The sequence below is a fragment of the Choloepus didactylus genome, assembly GCF_015220235.1.
Source record: "Choloepus didactylus isolate mChoDid1 chromosome 11 unlocalized genomic scaffold, mChoDid1.pri SUPER_11_unloc7, whole genome shotgun sequence".
Taxonomy (NCBI): Eukaryota; Metazoa; Chordata; class Mammalia; order Pilosa; family Megalonychidae; genus Choloepus; species Choloepus didactylus.
Genome location: NW_023637584.1, coordinates 203,826 through 213,708, shown reverse-complemented (window position 1 = coordinate 213,708; position 9,883 = coordinate 203,826). Strand labels below are relative to the sequence as shown.

Below are 9,883 nucleotides of genomic sequence, written 5' to 3'. Positions count from 1 at the left end.
ATACAAGTCTTATATTCTATATTCCCCCCCTTTTTTCTCTTATGTCCCCACTGTGTCCCTTTGAGTCTCCTCTCCTCCTTCCTCAGATCCCATCCAGGCTCATCCTTGGCATTTAATTGCCATTGCCTATTTAGACTCTTTCTTTCTTTTTTTTTTTCAATTGTGGAAACATATATATGACCTAAGTGTTCCCATTCCAACCCTTCCCTAGCATTCCATTAGTGGGATTAATCACATTTAGAATGTTGTAATGCTATCACCTTCCCACCATCCATTACTAGAAATTTCCCTTCACCTCACACAGCAACCCTACACTCATTTCTTAACTCCCCATTGGCCCTTCCCTCATTTCTCATAACCCATACTCTATTTTTCATCTCTATGGTGATATTCTCTTATAATATCTTTGTGTTTGTGATGGGGCTTAAATTTAACCTCTTAGATCCATGAAAATCTTGTTTTTCTTTGATACCAACTTAACTTCAATAGGACACATAAATTATATTCCTATACTCCTCCATTCCCCCACGTTTTTGTAGTTCTTGTCAAAAATTACCTATTTTACATTGAGTCCAAAACCGTTGATTTTTCATTAGAGTTTATGTATTTTATATCCTGTAGGAAGTGAATAGTGGAGTTAGAAATCAAAAATTATTGACTTATATTTGTATTCCATTGTGGTCAGAGAATGTGCTTTGAATATACTCATTTTTGTTTTCTAATTTATTGAGGTTTGTTTTGTGTCCCAGTTATTGGTCTATTCTGGAGAAAGATCCATGATCACTAGAGAAAAATATGTGTCCTGGTGATTTGGGATGTAATGTTCTATATATGTCTGTTAAAATTCTCTATCTCTCTCTCTCCTTTCTTTGTTTCTCTGTTGATAGGGCTCCCTTTATTATCTGAAGTAGGGCAGGTCTTTTATTAACAAAATCTCTCAGCATTTGTTTGTGAAAAATTAAAGCTGTCCCTCAAATTTGAAGGAGAGTTTTGCTGGATAAAGTATTCTTGGAAATTTTTCTTTCTCAGAATTTTAAATATGTTATGCCACTGCCTTCTCACCTCCATGGTGGCTGCTGAGTAGTCACTACTTTGTCTTGTTTCCTTTGTATGTTGTGAATTGCTTTTCCCTTGCTGCTTTGATACCAACTTATCTTCAATAGGACACATAAATTATATTCCTATACTCCTCCATTCCCACACCTTTTTGTAGTTCTGGTCAAAAATTACATATTTTACATTGAGTCCAAAACCATGGCTTTGTCATTAGAGGTTATGTATTTTACATCCTGTTGGAAGTGAATAGTGGAGTTAGAAATAAAAAATTATTGACTTATATTTGTATTCCATTGTCGGAGAATGTGCTTTGAATATACTCAGTGCTTTTTTTTTAATTTATTGAGGCTAAATGGAAATTGAAGTGATCTCACTGTGCATCTTTTCCCTCATCAACCTTCAGATCAAGACAGTAGGCTAAGACATGGGGCAAGGAAATGGATCCACCACCACAGATTTCATTCTTCTGGCCCTCTTCTCTGACTCTGGACATCCTGGCTTCCTCATTGCCATTGTCCTTCTGATTCTCTTGGTTGTCATCACTGGAAACTCCATCCTGGCCCTGCTGATCTGGGGTGATGCCCACCTCCACACCCCCATGTACTTCCTGTTCAGCAAGCTCTCTCTCATGGACCTGATGCTCATCTCCACCACCATCCCCAAGATGGCCACTGACTTCTTCTCAGGAGACAGAGGCATCTCTTGCATCAGCTTTGCAGTCAAAATCTTTCTTTACTTGATGCTGAGAGTGGCTGAGTGTGTTCTTCTGACTCTCATGGCCTTTGGCTGCTATGTGGCCATCTGTAGCCCTCTCAGACACCAGATCATCATGACCCCCAGAATCTGTGTGCAAATGGCTACAGGGTCACGGGCTTGGGGTGTTCTCATTGCCCTAATGCACACAATTTATGCCACACATTTTCCTACCTGTGGCTCCAGGAAAATCCACCATTTCTACTGTGAGGATATGGCCCTTTTGAAGCTTTCTTGTGAGGACACCTCAGGCTACGAGAAGGTGGTGTTGGTGTCTGGCATTGTTTTCCTTCTCATCTCTTTTGGGCTCATCCTGACCTCCTACACCCTCATCTTCCTTGATGTCCTCCACACGAACTCCCCTGAGGGCAAGAACAAAGCTCTGGCCACCTGCTCTTCCCATCTGTGTGTTGTGAGCCTCTACTTTGAGGCTTGTTTTATGTCCTGGTATATGGTTTATTCTGGAGAAAGATCCATGATCACTATAGAAAAATATGTGTCCTGGTGATTTGGGATGTAATGTTCTATATATGTCTGTTAAAATTCTCTATATATCTCTCTCCTTTCTTTGTTTCTCTGTTGGTAGGGCTCCCTTTAGTATCTGAAGTAGAGCAGGTCTTTTATTAGCAAAATGCTCTACTTTGGTTCAACCATGATTATCTACATTACCCCAGGTTCTGTTCTCTCCCCCCAGGTGGACCAGCATCTCTTTGTGTTTGATGCCATCATCACTCTCAGAATGACCTTTCAACTCCATTTCAAATCTCTCAGTGACTGAAACTTTCTTTTGTTTCATTTCTCTTCCCCCTTTTGGTCAGGAAGTCTTTCTCAACCCTATGATGCTGGGTCCAGGCTCATCCCGAGGAGTTACATCCCATCTTGCTGGGGAAATTTACACCCCTGATAGTCATGTCTCATGTAGGGGGGCAGTCAGAGTATCAGTAACTCCTGAGGTGGGAAAGATTTTTTGTCCCTTTGACTGAGTCATATTATCCTGTTTCTTAATATGACTTGTAATTGTTTGCTGATGTCTAGGCATCTGATTATCTTAATGAGTTTACTCTGAAGGTCAGTTCCTCTCTCTTGCTTTCAGTCATTGTTGATTGGCTTTGTGTTAAGTCTCCCTTTGATCCATTGTTCAATTTAGTCTAGACCTTTAGAATAGCCTGTATTTAGTGAGGAATTCCCCAGTTTTTTTTCATCTTACTCTTGCCATGTATAAGTGGTCTAATTTTTAAGATCATACTTTTGTGCAGTTGTTTCACCTGCAGGAGAAAGCAACAATTCCCCTGTTCCTTCTGCAGGAAAATTGATCTGTTCTGCTTGTTTCTCATTTGCCTCTCTCTATATTTTACATTCATTTCATTGTTCCTTGCTGCTTTTGCCCAACATGCAAAATCCAGCAAGAGGGAGACCAGGAGATAAATTTCCCAAGCCAGTATTTCCCAGACAAAACAGGCAAGAGACCCACAGAGGAGTTGTATACTACTCTGATGTCCCCTGTGGAGGTGATCAGGAAGGAAGTCAGCAGATTCTCTGAGGGATCCCTGAAGCTCTGCTTTCCTGTCCTGAACAGTAGATGCTTCCCTTCAGCAATTGTTCCCAAAAGACTTGAAGAGGCACTGCATCATTAAATCCCTATCACCTAGGCTCCTCTCTGGGGTAGTATTGCAACAATGGCTGCCACCACCTTTTCTGGGACAGGTTGAAATATTAACTCAGTCAGGACCCAACTTTCCTGATTTACTAATCAAAAATCACAATTAGTACTTCAATGTGCCCAGCACTGTTCTTGGGGAGGAGGATTTTTATGATATTTTTTCCAGCAGTGGTCAGCCAGAGACTGGACCTCAAGGCAGCCCATGATGAAAGTTGGAGATGGGAATCAGCAGCCACTGGGTGGAAAGAGCTACTAACTGTTCTTTACCATATTTTATCAGCCTCTTCCTCTCACTTTCCCCTGGATGCTGTGCAGTGTTATTCAGGCATCTGGAGCCTCAGAACAGTTGCTTCAGTTGATTCCTGCCTTTTTAATGCCTGTTTCTTTTTTAGGAAGGACTGAGTTCTGGAGTTCTGTATGCCATCATCTGCCCTAGAAGTTGCCCCAAGTCCTTCTATTTAAAAAGCATGATAGCCAATCTTAGTATCACACAGGACTTTCTTTTTAAAGTTCAGTTTTATTGAGATATCTTCACATACCACAGTGTACAGTTGGGAAGGAAGACCACATTGAACTTGACTCTAGTCTGGCACCAGTAAGAGACCTGGGTGGTGTGTAGTAAGTGTGGGCCAGCACTTCTTTATGGTAGAATATGTTGAGACTCCATGAAAGAGATGGAGGTAGTAGAATCCTTAGGACAGGAAAAGGTGGCTGTGAGTGAGTGGGGGGAGGATAGATGATCCATTTCCTCCATGGATGAGGGGAAACATCCTGGAATTGTGCAAATGAAGAAAAGGCTCTAGAGTCTAAAGATAAATATTACTACTCAAGGAGGCCTCACCTGAACCACTCTAGATTAGGTCACCTTAACTGACATTCTCACCATTTCTTCTCTTGTTTCTTCACACCTGTTCTCAAGGTTGGAACTATAGAGGTATCATTATGATTATTTTAATGTTTGTGTTCAAGATCAGAATGTGCAATCTATGATGGCAGTGGGTAACACAATTTTGGTAATAATTACTTTCTTACACAGAACAGAGCTTTAAATAAAATTAGGGAAAATACTTTTAAAATTTAAATTTAAAAATGAAAAACAATAAATTATAATGTTTCCTAAGGACTTATTATTAGGAAACCTATCATGTATACCCTTAAACACTATAAACATAAAAGCTATAAATATTAGCAAGTATATCCATAAGCCATGCAATATTAATCTTAAATCACATGAATTCTAAAATAATGGGATCATTACATGTGCTAAAACATATATTTTTGAAAGAATTCATGAGTGTCCAAATACAATGATAAATTCTGAAAATAAATTCTACCTGCAACAAAATCTTTGAAAATCAGAGGGAACTTCTAATTAGTTGAACCTTCTCAGAAGAAACACACAACTTAACTTTTGTGTCCAGAGCAGAAACTCTGAGTGCTCAGCCACTAGTCCTTGAAAAGGCCTGATCCTGCATTAAGAATATAAAACCATCAGGTGATTGTAAATATTAAGTTGTTGAATTTCTTGCCAAACCCAGTAGGGAAAGTTACTTGCTTGACTTAATCTATTCATCAGATATTCATTGAGACCTTAGCATAGTCATGTGTTGGGCCCTGGAGCACAATGACAAGGGCCATGTGTCAGTGAAAACTATCCATTTTGTTCCAGCCCATCACTGAATCTTTCATTCATTCTGAAGTACATATGATAGAAGAAAGCACTTCCTCTCATTTATCAGAAATGTGAGATTACTGAACTGCAAATACGATTTAGTTTCAGGCAGCTCTTCACCTGAATTAAATCATTCCCTTTTTGGATTTGGCATTGGAGTCAAGTGTTTCATCTCCCTTTTGCCTTTGTATAATTAACTTCACCCTCTGAAAATAGACTGGTCCTGGGTACATAGAGATGGAACTCCATTTTTATTAACTATAATGGTTATATATCTATCACTTAGTTGATTTAGTATTTCAGTGGTAAGGGAATATAATAATTGATGGAAAGACTTTCTGTAAAGTCATTTTTAGATTTTATTTAAAGAGAGTAAAGGTAGTTGGAAAGAAACAAATTACTCCTCTAGTGAATGATATTCAAATTTTCAGAAAAGCCATCAGTAAATATTTATGATTACTCAAACATGAAATGGTAAAAAATATATATAATAGAAATCATTAGAAAAATTGAGAACATGATTTTTCTTAATTCTTACTACTTTAAATCTTAATTTATATTTGCCCATATGTATGACTGAAACAATCTTGCTGTGATGATTTTAGATGTTTCCCTTTTGTGGAAACACAGTGGAGGGAAGAGACTCCTATTGTGTCAGCTTACCTCTTTAATGAATAATTCAGACACTATTCCAAACAAAAGTGGCCTTCCAGAGGTCAGTTGTGACAGCCCGGGTGAGAACACTTGGCTGAAGTGATATCATGTGTACCCACAGTTACAGCATAATTATTAAGACATGCTGGAGCTGAGAAGGAAGAAGATACTGCTATTCTCAATAGAACAAATAGAAGTAACAGATAATTATTCTCTAGAAATTACTCCAAAAAAAAGTTAAATCTGATGAAAAAAAAAGAAAACTAAAAATAAATGAAGACCAGGAACAGAAGTCCCCAAAGGCACTTCTCTGGGGTACTAATACCACTGATTTCACAAGGCCAGGGTTCATTTGCCTCTTCTAATTAGTGAACCTCACTACTATTTGGCAACTACTCAGTTATGGATTCTGAGATGCAAGAAAGCAGGTAAAGTGAGAGTCACATCACCTGTCACAGAAGTAGGATACAGGGGATCAAAATATGACCATTTTGTAAGCAGTGATGGTGATGACAGAAAAGTCTTCCAATGATTCTCTTTTGAGATATATATCTAAGGTTTTTTGTCATACTGTCAATGGAGTATATGCAGCAGTGAAATAGAATGGCTGTATGTAGATGTGTTTGTTGGTTGTAATGAAATATGGCAGGAATGTACCTTTAGCTGTATCATCCAGCATGCTCTCAGGTTCCTTCATGGTCTTCCACAAGACAAGTCCACTTTGTTCATCCCTTGATTTCAATAGAGAATCACCACTCACTCCCTTTCTTGATGAAATAAAGTCTAAGGCACTTAGGTTGTCATTCTTTCAGTCCTGGATACCCTGCTGTGCCATTGATACATCCAGTGCATCCCAGAAATGGAGGCAGCTGCTGTGCTGGAAACACATAGGCTCTGGGTTCTGGCAGATTGCACATCTCCTGCTGGGTGGTAGGGTCTGAGGACTTTCTATTGTGCATGTTTTCACTTTGACCTCTTAGTCCTTCGGCACAAAATACATAGTATAGATATAGATGTAAAGTTAGAGTTAGCTGAAAATATGGCAGAAGAGATTCAGATTTATCACTGGTATTTCTGCTTTGTGTCAGAATCATTTCTATGTTTATTTTTCTTTTATTTCTGCCACAAAGCTTTAAATTTCTATAAATTACCATTTTTTATTAAGCTTCATATCTCTCCTATCAACTAGCATAGTGCCTTGAACATACAGGTGCTCACTTAATATTTCTTAAGTAAAAGTAGTAAGAATAGAAATAGGGGAGACCTGAGATGTATCTGTTAAAGTCTTACTGGTGCCACAGTATTCCCAGGATGATGCAAGAATTGTAGTATCTGTTTATGTAAGTTGAAAAAAACACAAAAAATATTGCAATCTCATTAAGTATATACTGTGCAACCTGGAAGAACTGCCTTCATTCAGGAATGGACAAGGGTCTTAATATTTAGATGTGTGATGTTCCATTCCTAATGGAGGGATATATGACATATTTGAAAATGCATGGGATTGTCCATATAGGGGCAACCAGCAAGTAAATGTAGCTCAGTTTTGGACTTCAAAGTAAACCTCTCAATTCGTATAATCTTCATTGTACAAGCAGGGAGGACAGACTTAGCTATATTTAGGAATTTTTCTGATGACCATAAGATGTGGGGTGGACAGTAATTGCAGTTCTCTCAACACCTCCTCACAGTGCTCTGGAGAGTTTCAACCCTGTGATCACTGGGGGTCAGTCGGTAGCCTGAAGCCACCCTGGTGAACAATTCCACCAAGAGGCAGAGAATGGGCCTCTTGCAATAAAACTGGATGAGCTGTTTCTTATGGCCTTACTGTCCTGGTTAGCTGCCTAGATACTGATGAAGACAAAGCAATAATTATGTTTCTTGGATGTCATCCAGCACAGAGTGAAATAAATTGCAAAATTGGAATTTTGAGTACTAATATGATATGCAAATCTCATTGTGCTCCATCACAGTTATTCAGGTTAATCATATTGAAATTCAATTATATCCCAAGCAACCTGAAATATATGACTACAAAATCCTGAAGTATCAACATTTGAATTACATGCCAAGATTACTGCATGTAGAAAGCTACTTCATAATAAACCTCTCAATTTTCATAAACTTCATTGTACAGGTAAGGAGGACAGACCTAGCTATTGTTATGAATTTATGGATATGATCAATAATGTATATTTTTTGGCATTTCTCACTATGTTTAATAAATACTAAAGCTAATTTTAGTCTGTTTCTCTTCAAGGATGGGTCAAATTTAGGGCAAATTGGGGATAATAATTTTATCACAAAGTTATTACATGAAAATCTTTTTCTTTATAAATGATTTTCCCTTAGAGTACACTGACATACTTCTCCCTTTCATTCATTTAGCTGTAGGGAAAACATGGGGAGAGGAAATGGGACCTCCACAGTAGGTTTTACTCTCCTTGCACTGTTCCCAGGATTGAGGTATGTTGGCTTCTTCATCTGCACTATTCTACTCATCTATGTTGTTGCCATCACAGGAAACATCACCCTGGTCCTCCTCCTCTCTCTGGATCCCTGGCTTCACAGACCCATGTACTTTCTCCTCAGCCAGCTCTCCCTCATGGACATAGGCCTCATCTCCATGACTGTTCCCAAGATGCTCACCAACTATTTCTCAGGAATATCAGCTATTTCTTATATTGGTTGTGCAACTCAAGTTTATTTCCATTTAGCTCTTGGAGGCAGTGAATGCATTCTGCTCACTCTGATGGCCTATGACTGATATGTGGCCATTTGTAACCCTTTGAGGTATGTGGTCATTATGAATCCTCAAGTGTGCCTGAAGATGGTCACTGTGTCCTGGTTAGGGGGTGCATTTAATGCCTTAATCCAAACGACATATACCATGAATTTTCCAAGATGTGGCTCAAGAGAAGTCCACAATTTCTTCTGTGAACTGCAGGCAGTATTCAAACTGTCATGTGAGGACACTTCAACTTATGAGAAAGTTGTTTTTGTGATGGGAATCGTGTTTCTCCTCACTCCCTTTGGCCTCATTCTAGCCTCCTACATATCTATCTTCCTCAGTGTTCTCTGCTTAAATTCTTCCAAGGCAAGGAATAAAGCTCTTGCCACCTGCTCTTCCCATCTGATGGTGGTGTTTCTCTACTTTGGTCCAACCATGTTTATTTATATGATTCCTAGTGACTTGCATAGCTCAGAGCAAGATGAGGGTCTCTCCATCTTCTATACCATCCTCACCCCCATGCTGAACCCACTCATCTACAGCCTAAGAAACAAGGAGGTGGGAGAGGCTCTAAAGAACATTCTGGGTAAAACCTAATTACAGTGTGACATGGTAATATTAAGAGTTTCTGAATAATTTGGGAACCTGGTTGCAATTTTCAGCCATCCAATTCATTACTTCTTTGTGGATCAGGACATATTTTTTGTTAACAAGTTTTAACTGCCTATATTTACATTATGAAAATCATAAAAAAATTTTGATTATCTAAATGAATATAACTTGGTCTGTGATCACTAAGTATGGACATTACTTTGCTAATTTTTATTCTGTCAGTTCTTAACCTTTGGATTTACAGCCAAATGCCTATGATAAAAACAATAGGTTACCTGATTGACCTGATTTACTTATCAAGTATACATAAATTTAGATGAACAAAGCAAGTTTCTGGTTTGTTTGTACACCTATTTTATTCTATCTATATATAGTCACGGAATACAATTGCTGTGACATCATTAAACTTGTCTTTAATTAGATTACAGGTCAGCCCGTTCACATGAGATTTCACATATCTAAGCAATGGATCTGGAAGGAATTTTTGTTCAATAAACATGGATACTTTTACTCCATAATTGCATTCTTCAATTGTGTTTATTTCATGAAAAGTGATACTTTGGAACAACACATTTTATGCAGCACAGCTTTCATTCTAGATATCCTGTATCAATTATGAAAAATATTAATTTTCCTTAAGAAAACAGAGATTTAATTACGTGCCTAAAGTTAACAGGAAACTCCATGGTTTGAGTTTGAATTCCGATTTCTTTCCCCACCTTGTCACAGATGATTTTTTAGTTTT

At 38.3% G+C, this 9,883-nt stretch overlaps 1 pseudogene; it reads left to right on the top strand.

Moving 5' to 3' along the window:
• Nucleotides 1-1,480: 1,480 nt before the first annotated feature.
• On the top strand, nt 1,481-9,123 carry LOC119524753 (annotated as a pseudogene).
• The last annotated feature ends 760 nt before the right edge of the window (nt 9,124-9,883 follow it).